Genomic DNA, 13,544 nt, shown 5'->3' with positions numbered 1-13,544 from the left:
CGCTATGTGTCTCCCTCTCTCTCTGCCCCAACCCAAACCCACTCGCATTCTGTCTCTCTCTCAAAAATAAATAAAAATAGAAAAAAAAGGTCTGTGTACTGTATGATTCGGATGACACGACACTCTGGAAGAGGCAAAAACTATGGAGGCAGGAAAGAGTTCAGTGGCTGCCATGGTTTCATGGTAGAGTGGAGGAATGGATAGGGGAAGGACCAGGAATTTTTAGGACCGTGCAATTATTCTGTAGGACACCATAATGATGGACACATGTCATATTCGTCCAAACCCATAGAATGTACGAGAGTGAACTGCAATGTAAATGATGAACTTTGAGTAACAACAGACGCACCACCCAGGTGGGGAGGCTTTGCATCTTACGGGAAATCTCTGTACCTTCCTTCAATTTTCCTGTGAACTTGAAATGGTTGTAAAAAAAAAATAGTCTCAATTTTAATTTTGTAAAAAAATTTTTTTTAAATGTTTATTTATTTTTGAGACAGAGAGAGACAGAGCATGAACGGGGGAGGGTCAGAGAGAGGGAGACACAGAATCCGAAACAGGCCCCAGGCTCTGAGCTGTCAGCACAGAGCCCGATGCGGGGCTCAAATTCACGGACGGAGAAATCATGACCTGAGCCGAAGTCAGCCGCTTAACCGACTGAGCCACCCAGGTGCCCCTGTAAAAAATGTTTTTATTCAGTTTTGGGAGACAGAGAACTAGCAAGGGAGGGGCAGAGAGAGAGAAAGACACAGAATCCGAAGCAGGCTCCAGGCTCTGAGCATGTCAGCACAGAGCCTGACGCGGAGCCCAAACTCACAGACTCCAAGATCATGACTTGAGCCAAAGTCAGGCGACCAACCGATTGAGCCACCCAGGGACCCCATGTAAAATAGTCTTAATTTTAAAAAGAGTACTTCTTCAGCACATTTTTTTCCTGACGTACTCTTGTCAATATGCAAATCACTTGTTCTTCATAACATTCAAATTGGTGTTAAAATCAAAGTAGTAAAAACTCAGTCTTAAAATATGCTTGATAAGGTTAATAATATTTTAAAGGGTAACATGTAAAGCCTACATGTCACTATCTATTACTGTTTAAAATTATCTTATTCATATATAATAAAATACATAGAAATTAAGATATATCACACATCACTTTAATGTTTATTTATTTTTGAAGGAGAGAGAGAGAGAGACAGAGCATGGGTGGGGGAGGGGCAGAGAGAGAGGGAGACACAGAGTCCGAATGCAGGTTCCAGGCTCTGAGCTGTCAGCACAGAGCCTGAGGTGGGGCTCAAACCAACGAACTATGAGTTCATGACCTGAGCTGAGGTTCAGACGCTCAACCGATGGAGCCACCCAAGTATCCCTCTATCTTTTAATATATAAGTATGGATACTCTCATTGATGACGTAGATAAAGCTATCACAAGTTTTGTTCTTAGGCACTTGTGGTTTATCTGACATCTTTTCCTCAGACTGCTTCCTCCAAGATCAGGCCACAGCTTCAGAGACCAATACGGTGCCTTTGACATCACACCAGCTTGGGTGCTACCCAGACAGCCAGTTGGTAACACCCAAGTATTACTCCTTCTTCTTCTAGTCCACGCATGGTGCTCAAAAGCAATGCCGGGGGCAGGGGGATGCTGGAAAAATTGATGCTCCGTATTTTCTTAATTAACCCAGAAGTATTATATCGGCTGCCCAGTTCATTGAGCTCAGAGCATGTGGAGTATCGTCAGTTCATAGAGAAAAGGGAATGTGCCATCGACACGTATATTTTTCAGTGACCACGTCCATTCCAGGTTCAGCAGAAGTGTGCCTATATTCACGCACACCCCGTTTTCAGACCAGTTGAAGGTATGTCTGTATACAGGCTCACACCATAACTACCAACAAACTTATTTCCAAAAAGAGTTTATCTTTAGGTTTAAAATATTTTTGTCAGTTGGCATCAGTAGTGACAGGCAGTGGCAAGATGGAGGGCAATACATTCGAAATTCACGTTGTCCCCAGTGTGTCCTTCCTTCAAGCTGGCCATGGGTGAGACCTGCCGATTGGGAGTGGACAATCCCACCTTCTCAGTAGACTGTGCTCCTCTGTCCCAAAGCTATCAGTCACTGGAGCAAATTAAGGACAGTCACTGAGTCTTTTGTCAACAGGTGTCCAATCTTCTCGTACTTGAGAGGAGATACCTCCTTACAGGCCAAAAACTCGGTCTTTTGGTAAGTAAGTTAAGCAAGTAAGTAAATGTTGAAAAAGCCTTGGGGTTTCTACGGTAAAGACTGTGCCGGGAACCCCTGCTTATACTGCCGCGGAGACCCTCACGCTGCAGTGGAAGTCCGTGGAAGAAATGGGAAATGAGGACGCGGCCCCATCTCATTCTGCAGAAGTAGCCAGTACCCCGTAGTGGTTGCCCTTCTTTTCGCTCATGTTTTCTGCTTGACTAAATACATGTGCACCCACACACAGCAGTTTTGTGTTTCTAAACGTACAGAAATAAAATCATACTGGAGTAAGTATTCTGATTTGCTGCTTTTCATTCACCCTTCCATTGGGAGATTAAAAACCGAAACATGTTGTTACTACAATATTGTTCTTGCGACTTTCGGGAGGAGGGGTGCGGGTACCCCCCCTCTGCTGACCTTGCGCTCTCACGCTCTCCCCTCACCCCCGCTCCCGGCCCCCTGGGGGACCCAGGCCGCGACTAAAGGCCTCCATCCCAGGGCAGAGGGCTAGGCGAGGGGCGTGGATGGAGTTGTGGGTGGGGGAAGGACACTAGGCGGACAGCAGGGGGGCTGGGGGAGGGGTGTGGGCAGAGCGGGGGAAGGACACCAGGAGACAAGGCGGGGAAGGGAGGGGCGGTAGAGGGGAGAGACCTTCCTCGGACCGGGTAGGAAATAGGGGACGACGCCCTGAGGCTCCATTCCTCACTCATTCAAGCCTCGTGTATTCATTCCACAAACGCGGCCGAGAACCCGGCTCGTGCGCACAACGCAGCCAAACCGCGCGTGTGCGGCGGCCCCGGGGGGAGGAGCCGCGTCCTCACGACCTCTGCAGGATGCTCGGCGCGCTCTTTTGTCCAAGCGGATGCGCCAGCATCGCCCCGAAGACGCCCCGCTTTTAATCGTCAATCACCGGTTCCCGGTTTATCGAATCTCTGCCCGAGTCAGAAAAACCTTTGTTCCAGAAAATCCTCAAAACTGGTGGTAGCTCTTTCTTGTTCTTAAGGGTGGGCTCAACCCCAGGAGGTGGCCCCCAGCGCCGCGCGCCCCCTCCCCAGCTAAAAGGCTGGGGCCAGGCCCCGCTGGGATTCGAACCCAGGATCTCCTGTTTACAAGACAGGCGCTTTAACCAGCTAAGCCACGGAGCCAAACAAAATACCAGCTTCGATAAGTACCTTTTAATTCACGTCTTCCCCCCGCCGCACCTTGTGTTTTGTTTTGAGAAACAGGACTTTCCGGGCTGGTTTCATTCATATGCAGGCACTTTGTGTGCCTTGAGCGGTGGCTGAACCAGGAGCTGAAATGAGGCCACTCAGACCGCGTATCTGAGTCCAGACTTCAAGTGAAAATAATACTGTAAATGTCTCACGCTTCTATAGCACTTTACAATTTACTGAAAGCTTTCAAATTTATTTCCCCTTTTGGAGGCAAACCGTAAGAGACTCTTACATACAGAGAACAAACTGAAGGTTGATGGGGGTGGGGACAATGGGGGATGGGCATCGAGGAGGTCACTTGTTGGGATGAGCGCGGGGGTGTTGTATGTAAGAGATGAATCACTGGGTTCTACTCCTGCAGCCAAAACCAAACTGTGTGCTGACTTGAGAATGAATGAATGAATGAATGAATGCATTTCCCCCTTGAACTCGAATGGCAACCCCAAGGTGCTGAGCACATTATTGTCCCTATTTTACATTCAACACCAATGAAGTAAGGGACTTGTTCAGGTTCACTCAGGCAAACACCAGGGTCAAGACCTAAGCTCCTCTTCTGACGCTCATCCAACCACATTGTTAGTACAGCATTTTCCAAGTGCTGTGGATCACAGAAGCCCAGGAATCCTAGGGACTACAAAAGCAGCAGTCTAGTTCTTGCTCATGCCCTCTGTCCATCGTGACCCAGCCCAGGGCGGTGGGGTCACCTCTACCTGACGCACTGATGTTCTCTCGACAGAGGAGTAAAAAAGGCCAAATCAAGGACTGTTTGTTTGCTGCTGCTCAAAAGTAACCTGTCGATTCTGCTCACATTCCATTATCCAGGGTGAAGTGAATGAGGCAATTAAAGATGGGGGGGAGGGGGAGTAATCAACTGACCCCAGGAAGTAACCTTGTCCCTGGGAGTAATCATTGTACTCCAGGAAGTAACCTTGCCCCTGGGAGTAATCATCTTTAACCCCAGGAAGAGGCAGCAAATACTTCTGAATAATCATCTACCACAACGACAAAAATCCAGTATTATCTCTCACTTTCAAAACCCAGGAGTTTTCTTTTTTCTTTTAAAGTTTTCTTCGTTTGCTCATCTCCTCCCTATTTGTGTTGAAAATGTTTAGTTTTGTGTCTTTCAAGCTTTATTCTCTTTTACTGGACAATAGCTATCTTTATGTGAGAGAGAAGGTCTCGAGGTTTATGACTGGGCTTAAACCAACAGCCAGGATGTGTCCTGATCCTTTCCTTTCCACCACATCCAAAAATCCTTGAAGAGGCAGCCAGGAGCCGGGTCATGTCAGCCTGGCCAGGTCAGGGCATCTGTATCAGGTGACAGCACTGGCCCAAGCACACAGCTGGACGAGGGCAGGGCAGGGGAAGGCAAAGACTTCCCAGCAGCAGGCTGGCCATGGTGCAGAGGTGACTGTCTGTAAAGGCTCCCTTCAGACTCCTGTTTTACCAAGAGTTCTTCTTAGCAACTTTCATTTTACCAAGCATTTTGTAGAGTTGACAATCACTTGCATGCCTCTCTCTCATTCCTTGTCTCCCGTTAAAATCTTATCCCCAGTTCTCTCCTTACTTCTTAGGATTCCTTCCCCACGTCTTGTTGAGCGCTCTTTTCCTACCTGACTCTTACATACAGCATTCCAAGAACTTGGTCCTAGGAATTTCTCCTACCATTCCATTCATTCTCCTTTAGATAATCTTACTGAGTTTCATGCTGTTCAAAACCTTTCATCCAACTCCAAATTTGTAGTTTAGCCTTTTGTTGGAACTCTGATTTTCCCAACAAATGCCTCAAACTTATCAAGTCAAAAAAGGTTATCTTTTTTGTCTGTTCCTCCTACACAGACCTTCCCTGTGTCTTGATCCTAAATCACTGAAATAACATCAGTAGCTGTCCCGAGGTCAAAGATAGGCCACACGGGGATTAGGGAAAATTTGTATGAACATATTATGGAAGTATCTTTGTAAAAATCAGGTATTTTTAAATTTTCTAAAGAAACCGCTACTATGTATAATTACAGGTATGTTCCTTGTGAAATAATGTAAGGTTTCATTTCTACACCTGTTGTTTTCAGTTGATTATCCTTCAACATCAAGAAAACTTCCTTCTCCTTGAAAAGAGGAGAGATCTGTATTTCTTTTTTTTTTTTTTTTTAACTTTTAATGTTTATTTATTTTTGAGAGAGAGAGGCAGAGTGAGAGCAGGGGAGGGGTAGAGAGAGAAAGAGACACAGGATCTGAAGCAGGCTCCAGGCTCCAAGCTGACAGCATAGAGCCCAACGCGGGGCTCGAACTCACAAACCGCGAGAACATGACCCAAGCCGAAGTCGGACGCTTAACCGAACGAGCCACCCAGGCACCCCGAGATCTGTATTTCTATAAAAGGTTTGGACAGTATACTTTTCCTAACCCATAGAGAATTTCTGGCTTTACTTATCTGTGAAATTAAGTATAACAAGATCAGTAAGTTTATAGTGGGTTAATTAACCAGGATTGGCATGGAAATTTGTTGGAAAAAACATAATTTACAACTTTAAAGAACAAACTCAATTTTTTAAACATGTATCTTTAATAAATACAGTTTCCTATGACAAAATATTTTATTAACAAGTCCTAAATTTAGGCAATTACTATTAAAATCCTTGAATTTAATAGGACAGCTTCTTGCTCATCTCAGCAAATATATTAGCCAGTAATTCAATTTGTTGATGAGAAGATGGTTATATTTATACATATAAATTATATAAATATGTATTAATGTACTTAATATGTATTAAATTATATATACATAAAACCTTAATATGACCTTAATTCCACCTGGCAAATGCTCTATATTTTTGTAGCAATTGGAATGGAAATATTTTCCAATACCCTCCCCTTTCTTTATAACAAAATGATTTTTTGTATTTTCAAAAGCACTTGAGTAAACCATCACCTTCTTCTTTCTTTTTTTAAAAAAAAAAAAATTTTTTTTAACGTTTATTTATTTTTGAAACAGAGAGAGACAGAGCATGAACGGGGGAGGGGCAGAGAGAGAGGGAGACACAGAATCGGAAGCAGGCTCCAGGCTCTGAGCCACCAGCCCAGAGCCCGACGCGGGGCTCGAACTCACGGACCGCGAGATCGTGACCTGGCTGAAGTCGGACACTTAACCGACTGCGCCACCCAGGCGCCCCATCACCTTCTTCTTTCAAGATTTTTAAATTAAATTCTACTGTGATTATAATTTTGAAAATAAATTTCATTTTAACCAAAGTTGAATTAGAGTACTTTTTTAAGCTTACAAATGTATATTCCTAGATGCCTTCATGACTGAATGACTTTGCAAAATCTATTCCCTGTCTTGATATCTGCTGTTAAATTTTTGAGGAAATAACTCTTCAGACTTAATACACATGAAATACAATGTCCAATTTAGGATTGTACTACATAAACTGTTTTATAATCTTTTTTCAGTTAATACAGTATTTTGACCAGTTTCCCATGGAAGAAAATACATATAAATTTTTATTATTAAGACTGCTTAGGGGCGCCTGGGTGGCTTAGTCGGTTAAGCAGCCAACTTCGGCTCAGGTCATGATCTCGCGGTCCGTGAGTTCGAGCCCCGCGTCGAGCTCTGTGCTGACAGCTCAGAGCCTGGAGCCTGTTTCAGATTCTGTGTCTCCCTCTCTCTGACCTTCCCCCGTTCATGCTTTGTCTCTCTGTGTCAAAAATAAATAAACGTTAAAAAAAAAAAAAGACTGCTTAGAATCTAAATGTATCAAAGAAGCATTACTTGACTAAACAGTTCCTGTGAACTTGGCTCCTGGATGATTTCCTTTTGTGGAGAGTAATATAAACTCTCCTAACATATTAATCTCACAATTAGATTTGGGGCATAGGTTACATAATTTGCTAAAAATTCTAGTTGTTGGTAAAATGTTGCCAAGTTTTTAAATGTTTCCATGCTTATTTCTAAATTGTTGTCTTGAGAGGCTGTAGCCCTAAGAATTTCTCCGTCCAGCCAGCATCCAGAAAGTGTTTGACATGTTGACCAGTATTGGCGGACGTGGAGGGTTGCCTCTCTCTGCCATTCTCTGTCATCTGGGTGACAGAATTCCTGTTGCATGGCAGTGCCCTGGTATAGGGGATGAATCCGGATTTTTCTAAGGCAGCCATGGCAATCCTCTTCCCCTTAAGTAAAGAGATGGGTAGGGTAGTTATGTGACCCAATTACGCTGTTTAGTTGAAGGGGAAACCACTGGAGGTTGTGGAAAAGACTTTTTCTTACTGGTGAAAGAGTTTCCAGAGAAGGTTCTTTCCTACTTAGCTGTTTTTCTGCGAGTGAGCTGGGAAAGCCAGCTGTGACCTCTGACAACATCAGGACAAAGACCAACAGACAGGAAAGGACAGAACACAGAAAACCTGGCTCCCTGACCACATTTCTGGGTTATTGAAATAATCCTGAGGCCACTTTATCTTGCTACATTAAAAAAAATGTGTTTATGATTTAAAAGACTTTTAGCTGAATATTCTGGTTTTTTTTTTTTTTTTATGTTTTTGTTTTTTTGCCCTTGCTGTGTCCTTCCTAAAAAGGAGGTATACTTTCCCAATCCACTGACACTGGGTTTAGCAATAGGACTTGATTTGACCAGTGGATGTGGGTGGAAGGGGGTTGTGTGGTTCTGAGCTGGGCTTTCAAAGTCATGGCCAAGCTCTCCAGCCCATCTGCATCATACCAGCAGAAGGGCATACGTGGTGGCTGCTGGTCTGGAATGAGAAGACACGTGGAGACATAGACATAACACAGCAAAAGCCCCGCCAACCCCAGCTGAGCCCAGCAGAACGGAGCCAAACAACAGACCTGTGAGGAGCAAATGTCTTACTTTAAGCCGCTGGGTCCTTGACCCATTTCTTTTTTCTTTTACTCTGTTCAACACTTTTCTTATTTATTCAAAAGATCACCATCAAACATATAATAGAGCAAGTGTATCTATGTACTATGTATTCAAAATGTTTTCCCAATTACTAATTTTTTTATATTTATTAATACTTGTTTCAACATAGAACTATAAATTTTCAATGGGTTAAATCCAATGCTTGCTTCTTTATAGTAACTTTCCTGGGAGTCATTCTTTGATGACTTTCCCTCCCACTATTTACATAATTATCATCTAAATGTATCCTAACATTTAAAAAGTACATTTAAACAATAATATATCTGGGATTTATATTTTGGTGAAAGTACTAAAATAAAGGTCTTCATTTGTTCCAAAGTATTAGCTTCCTATCCCAGAGGTAATTGTTGCTTCCTCTTTTGAAACATCATTTTTACGATACAATCTTCCCTTGACTTATGAAGGCAATTTGTGCATGAAAAATATAAGGCAAATTATCATAAGTAGAATATTAGCATTTGTTACAATGCAAAGTATTAATACAATCCTGAGTCCCTAAATTGACATCTATGTGTTCATTTATTCACCAAATATTTATTGAACAATACCATGTGCTAGGTATTTTTCTAGGTCATGGGGATATAGCAATAAACAAAATAGATTAAAAACCCCACTCTCGGGGTGACTGGGTGGCTCATTGGGTTGAGTGTCTGACTCTGGCTCAGGTCATGACCTCTTGAGTTCGAGCCCCATGTCGGGCTCTGTGCTGATAGCTTGACTGAGCTAGGCTGATAGCCTGCTTCAGATTCTGTGTCTCCCTCTCTGTCACTTCCCTGCTCTCTCTCCCTCTCTAAATAAACGTTAAAAAAATCCACTCATGGCTACCATATTCTAGTGGGAAACAGAAAAATTTATAAGGAGAGAATAGGAAACCAGGGCAGACAGGGGTGGATTGTATAAGGCAGTCCAAGCTGCTGTAAGCTTTGTGTTTTATTTGGAATGAGATGGGAAACACGGGAGGGTGTTGAGCAGAGTGATATAATTTAATCTACACTTTCAGAATATCTCTCTGGCTGTTGAGAATGGACTGAACAGGAGTGAGGGCAAAGTCAGAGAGATCAGTAGGAGTTATTTGTAACGAAACAGAAATCTCAGAAAGAAAGGGTGAGGGTTGACTCAGTGCTATTGATAAGATAAAGTCGCTATTCCCTGTTGTGAAGAAAGATTGGGTATATTAACGTGCCAGTTACTACACAAGTACAGAAAACACTTATAGATGGGTTACAGTCAGACTAGGTTAGATACATGCATATCTCCATCATAATGGAGTTATGAATTTGAATTTCTTGCTAGTTTATTTGCTCAGATGAACAAGAAGCTCTCCTATCAAATTCAAAGATTTTAATAGTAATTGCCATTAGGACTTAGGACTTTCATTGAAATATCTCGTCTGTAGGAAATTGTATTTGTTGGACAGAAGTTAAAGCAAACTCGGTCTGTTCCTTATATATGTTAAAAAACAATTCTCAGCACTCTGCTCTGCCCAACTTACCTGTTATTTAGCATTTCAAGTTCCTTCTTGGCGTTTTAACCCTAATAAGTTCACATTCTTGCTAATATTATCTTACAGTAAATGTTTATGTAGATTTCCCAGATGTTTATTCTTTTCTTTGCTTATTCCTTGTTGAGCTTAGATTTTCCTTCATGGTTAAATTTTATTCTTTCTTACTTATGTCTTTAACAGCTTTTTTTTTTTTAACTGAAAGTTTGTTGGTATCGTGTCTCTCCTGACATTTGTGAAAATGTTTGTACTCCTCTCTCATTCTTTTTTTTTTTTTTTTGGTAATCCTCTCTCATTCTTGAACACCACAGTGACTAGTGGCTTGCATCTATCTTAGTTTGACAGTTATTTTTTTCAGCTCTTTGAAAACGTTTTTCAACATTTTCTGGCTTCTGTCATGGCTGTCGAAAAACCTACTGTAAGTCAATTTTATTTATTTGTTATTTTTAAGTCCCTCATTGCTTTTAATATATTTTTCCCATTATGATGGATCTATGTATAAATTTAGTTTTATTTATCTGGCTTTGGGCTGTTTTGTAGCTTGATTTTGAGGGCTCAGGCCGTTCTCAAATCTAGAATATTCTTGTGCTTCATTTCTTCAAAGATCCCTCACTGCCCCTTCTCTATTCTCTTATAAATAGATGTTGGAGATTCTCAGTCTTTCCTTCATAATGTCAGTTCTTTCATAATTTTCCTTTTTAAAATCTTTTCATCCTGTCTTCAGCATCACTTTTGTCAGATTTACATTCCAGCAACTATTTTGTACCTTAAACTTTGAAAACATATCAAAGAATATTTATAACTCAATACAAGGTATTTAAAAAAAAAAACAGTATGTTGAACACTGTTTTATTCACCACCCATGTTGAGAAACAAATCATGACCAAAATGGTCCTCCTTGAGCCCCTGCCCTCCTCCTTCCCCCACCCGACACATGGCACCTCCGACAGAAACTCTGTTTTCTTATTTTGTAGCGTTCTCTTTTCTTTACATTTTTACCACCTCATATCTCTCATTTGTGCTGTTGAGGTTTTCATATTTTAAAAAACATCATGAAGCTTTTTTTGACATAAATGGAACAATACTTCAGTATTCTTCTGCAACTTTGTTTTCTCTTTCAATATTATGTTCTAAATTTAACCCATGTTGATGTGTGTAATTATAAGCCACTTGTTTTGTTTTGTTTTAATTTAAATCCAAGTTAGTTAACACACAGTGTGGTCTTGGCTTCAGAAGTAGAACTCAGTGATTCATCACTTACATACGACACTCAGCGCTCATCCCTACAAGTGCCCTCCTCAATGCCCATCACCCATCTAGCCCCGCCCCCCCACCCCCCAGCAACCCTCAGTTTGTTCTCTGTACTTAAGAGCCTCGCTGCTAACAGTCTGCCTCCCTGTTTGTATCTTATTTTTCCTTCCCTTCCCCCAAGCTTATCTGTTTTGTTTCTTAAATTCCACACATGAGTAGGTTTCATGCTCAGCATAGAACCCAATGTGGTGCTTGAACTCAAGACCCTGAGATCAAGACCTGAGCTGAGATCAAGAGTCAGACACTCAACTGACTAAGCCACCCAGGCGCCCCAGGTCACTTGCCTTTTCAAGTAAACTTTATTGAGGTATACCATACATACAATAAAACGCACCCATTTTAATTACATAATTTTGATGGATTTTGACATATATATATATATATTTCATCACATCTCCCAAATTCTCTCAGTGATGATGTGATTTTACTACTGTAATTTAGCTGTTGAGTAACATAGTACATTGTATTCTGTGAATGGACATTTGGGTTGTTTCCCACTTGGGCTCTTATACACTCTGATGTCATAACCATTCAGATGCACGGCTCCTCCAGGGCTCGACACATAACCGACGGTGGACGTGGTAAGACTTCAGGGCGTGGACATCTTCAAACGTACTGAATAATAACTTATTTACAAAGTTTTACAGCTTTGTGTTTCACATTTAAGTCTCTAATGCATTTAGAATGCAGGGGTCCAATTCCATATGCTCCCAAATGGATAGTCATTTTTTTCTTTTCTCCACTGAGCGGGAACAGTCCTGTTGTATCAGGTTTCCCTATGTTGGTGGGATTGCTTCTGGGATCCCTGTTACACCGCAGTGGTTTATTTGTCTGTCTCTGTCTTCATACTACCATGTCTCACACACTATAGCTTTATAACGAATTTTAATGTTCTTAGCCAGTCTGACGCTTAGCTCTTGTGTATACAGATACTTGTTATATTGCATAACACCTGCACTGGCATATTCAGTAGGACTGTAAACTGGCACCTTTGTAACACCAAGCCTTTCAATATGTCCCCTTGCTTTTCTCCTTAGTGACATGTCCCCATCCACACCACTGTCTCCAGGATCGATCACACAGGCCTCATGGCCTCCTTGCCTCTCAGTCTGCACTTTACTTCCCATGTTGTAGGCACAGAAATCTTGCTGAACTGTAATTCGGGTCACCTTCTATTTATGATCCCTTCAGTGCTTCCCAGTGTCTCCCGGATGAAGGCTATGCTCCTTACCTGGGTTTATCCTCGAGAACCGGCTTCAGTTCTGCGGCCTCCTCACCTCCGGCCTCCTTCCTGACCGATAGCACCCCACACGCCCTTGTGCTCTGCCCAGAGTTCACTCTTGGTTCCTCGAGTTAACTATGACAGATCTTTCAGATGGGAAATGGTAATTTGGAAAAAATTTCCCTCCCAAAGATGTAAAAGAGATTTCAGTCAGAAATTAACTTGTGTTTACTAAGATAAAGCACATCACAATCACACTCCTAAAAATCATACAGTCCACAACAGCCTCATGCTCTTTCCTTTTTACGTTTTTTAATGAACCCAAGGTTTAATTAATTAAAACCATAATTGTATCAATAATAAATAATAGTAATAATTGGTTGTATTCAGTGTAACACAAGTATAGCAGAATATAAAACACATAGCATGTTCTTTGAGCCAGTAAATGCATGTTTTATTTCATCATAATAATGCCTAATTCTATGGTGTTTGGAGTTTTCACAATAATCTTTCTCTCTTGGTGTGAAACCAGGAAAGACATTCTGGAAGTTATTACTTAGGAGTGCCCAGGAAGGGTACAAACTGGGCTGGTTTCCTCATCCAGTCTGCAGGGTCCTAGCGGACCCCCTGCAGGAGGGACACAGCAACACCACAGAGCCCGGCGCCTCCCAACCCGACTCAATCCTTCTCAGTGTCTGAAAAATCCTGGGAGCCGGCCAGCCCAGGAGGGAGGCCCAGGGCCACACTGCATCACTAATACCAGTCAGTTTCTCCCTCCCTCCTCCTCCCCCCTGCACAAAGCCCTGCCCTGGGTTTCTTCCTCACTTCCTTCTTTTTCGGGCTTGTCACCACCAGGGCTGATGGGGAGGAGGTCCTCTGAATCGGGGCATAAATTCTGCAAAGCCTCCAACTGCATATCCCTCTTCTGACCTGCTGCTTCCCCCAAACTCAGCCCTACTCATGGCAATAAACCTTGCTAGGAGGCCAGGTTCGTGGAAAGATGTCAAAGTATGTACACACACACACACACACACACACACACACACAGAGTCAACTGGTAACCTGCTCTCTGATTAGACCCTGGAATTCTAGCTTTCTCATGGGATCACGGGAGATATTTTTCAGGGCATTTGCGGGG

The 13,544-nt window shown here is 42.4% G+C and overlaps 1 non-coding gene across 1 annotated transcript; it reads right to left on the bottom strand.

Moving 5' to 3' along the window:
• Positions 1-3,298: 3,298 nt before the first annotated feature.
• On the bottom strand, positions 3,299-3,372 carry TRNAT-UGU. Its single transcript has one exon. It is a non-coding gene; the product is annotated as a tRNA-Thr (tRNA).
• Positions 3,373-13,544: the final 10,172 nt, after the last annotated feature.

Source organism: Panthera tigris, chromosome B2 (assembly GCF_018350195.1).
Source record: "Panthera tigris isolate Pti1 chromosome B2, P.tigris_Pti1_mat1.1, whole genome shotgun sequence".
Lineage (NCBI taxonomy): Eukaryota > Metazoa > Chordata > Mammalia > Carnivora > Felidae > Panthera > Panthera tigris.
The sequence above is the reverse complement of the archived record's forward strand: the minus strand, read 5'-3'. Positions and strand labels throughout refer to the sequence as shown.